This window comes from Lathyrus oleraceus, chromosome 5 (assembly GCF_024323335.1).
Source record: "Lathyrus oleraceus cultivar Zhongwan6 chromosome 5, CAAS_Psat_ZW6_1.0, whole genome shotgun sequence".
In the NCBI taxonomy this organism is placed as follows: Eukaryota; Viridiplantae; Streptophyta; class Magnoliopsida; order Fabales; family Fabaceae; genus Lathyrus; species Lathyrus oleraceus.
In genome coordinates this window covers 182671480-182673824 of record NC_066583.1, presented here as the reverse complement: position 1 = coordinate 182673824, position 2345 = coordinate 182671480, and the positions used below count along the sequence as shown (strand labels likewise).

General features: G+C 40.1%; 1 non-coding gene across 1 annotated transcript; it reads left to right on the top strand.

The window, feature by feature from the left end:
- The first annotated feature begins 895 nt into the window (after nt 1-895).
- On the top strand, nt 896-1002 carry LOC127090260 (small nucleolar RNA R71). The gene has a single exon (XR_007791786.1). It is a non-coding gene; the product is annotated as a small nucleolar RNA R71 (small nucleolar RNA).
- The last annotated feature ends 1343 nt before the right edge of the window (nt 1003-2345 follow it).

Here is a 2345-nt window from a genome sequence, read left to right as displayed (position 1 = left end):
GTCCGGGGGTTTGGTACATTCCTTAGAAGTTTCGGGTTCACTTAATCTTGGGTTTGGTGGCTCATCATAAGCGTTCCCACTTCTTAGGGTAATGGCATTGGCTTGTCCTCTCGGATTTTGTTGAGGTTGTCCAGGGAATTGTCCTCCAGGTGTAGTCTGAGGGGCTTGGTTTAAAGCTACCTGAGAGATCTGTGTTTCAAGCATCTTGGTATGAGTAACTATTTGGTCAACCTTGGTTCCTAACTGAGTAATCAATTCGTTAACATGAATGTTTTGGTTCATGAACTCCTTGTTTTGTTGGGTTTGAGCGGTGATAAAATTTTCCATAATTTTCTCAAGGCTCGGCTTTGGTGGTACAGGTTGCATAGGTTGATTTGATCTAGGGGCTTGATAACTAGGTCTCGGAGGTGCATTATTTTGGATAGGGTTATTGTTTTTATAGGAGAAGTTCGGGTGATTCCTCCATCCAGGGTTATAGGTATTCGAGTATGGGTTCCCTTGGGTGTAGTTCACTTTCTCGGAGTGGGTTTCGTTCAATAGACTGCATTCGGCGGATTGGTGTCCTTGGGTTCCACATATCTCACAATCCGACGAAACTACGGCTACAGTATTCGGGTTCGTGCACATATGCTCGACCTTAAGGGCTAATGCGTCCATTTTAGCCTGCATCATGTCTATAGAGCTTAGTTCATGCACTCCTCCTTGGGCTTCCTTTTTCTCAACTGTCGCTTGTTCGACTCCCCATGATTGATGGTTTTGAGCCATGTCTTCGATGAGGGCACTAGCTTCAGGATAAGGTTTGTTCATCAGAGCACCGCCTGCGGCAGCGTCGATGGTCATCTTTGTGTTATAATGAAGTCCATTATAGAAGGTTTGAATGATTAACCAGTTTTCTAAACCATGATGTGGGCATGCTCGTAACAACTCTTTATATCTCTCCCAAGCTTCGAACAACAATTCTCCATGGTTTTGGGCAAATCTAGTTATATGGTTTCGAAGAACGGCGGTCTTACTCGGGGGAAAATATCTAGCAAGAAAAACTCTTCTAAGGTTATCCCAAGTCGTAATGGAATTGGGTGGAAGGGAATCTAACCATGATAGGGCTTTATCTCTGAGGGAAAAAGGGAATAATCTTAAACGTATTGCCTCAGGAGAAGCTCCATTGGTTTTAAAAGTATCTGCTAATTGAAGAAATATTTTTAAATGTTGGTTAGGGTTCTCGGTAGCGAGACCCGCGAATTGTCTCTGTTGCACTAGTTGCAATAGGGATGGTTTAAGTTCAAAGTTATTAGCTGGGATGATCGGGTTTACTATACTAGAATTAGGTTCTTCGTTAGATGGTTGAGCTAATTCCTTAAGAGGTCTTTGGTTTTGATCTTCGGCCATAGCTCTCTTAATTCTATGAAAGAATAAACGTGCGCGAGCGTAACGTTCAGGTTCCGCCAGAGGGTATATTAAGCTTAAACTTCCGGTGCTACGAGTTCTTCGCATCGACCGGCGGGAAATAACCTAAGTCTAAACGATATAACAACAGGAAAATGAAATTTGACGAAGTTGGTCCCCGGCAACGGCGCCAAAAACTTGATGCGTTGGAAAACTTGATGTTCGCAAGTATACGAACGCGTCAGAGTAATATAAAAGATTATCGTATCCACAGAGACCAAGTGTCAATCTATCGTTATCTGTCGTTATGGTGTTTATCAAAGGCGGTCAAAATAAGTGTTTTGTAGTGTGCAATAAAAAGTAAAGTATTGAAATAGAATATAATTAATAAAGATAGGGTCGAATGTAATTCATGTAATCAACTGATAATCCAAGTACTTGCTAATAGAACTACTTATGGGCAATGTTTCTTACTTTGAAAAGAACTAATTTAACAGGAACTGTCGCTTTCGCGTATTCAGAACCGAGTTGTACTCCCTAATCAAACCCTCTTACTGTCACTTATAAAAAGGTGCGCATTGCGTTAGAGTAGTAAACCTATTTTTAAGAAATATAGTATCTTGATTAAGTTGAAAAGTATTATAACCTGGATTTCTTAACCAAAAGAGGGTCTCACGAACCAGACTCTAAACTTATAAACGCGTCCGAAAATAGTTCTAAAATCTCTTATCTTCTTGATGTTAAAAACTCCTAATGAACTAAACAAAGCGCTTTCGCTGTTTTTGAAATAGTTAAAAACAATTAAGTTTATAAAGACATTGGACGGCTTTCGATCTTACCCAACAGAATTGAAGTGCGGGAAAACTTAAGTTGAAAGTTAAAATAGCCCTTTAAGTGTTTCTACGAACAATTGTACGGATTACTGGTTTAATCACGATCCTTACATTCTAACCTTTTAGATT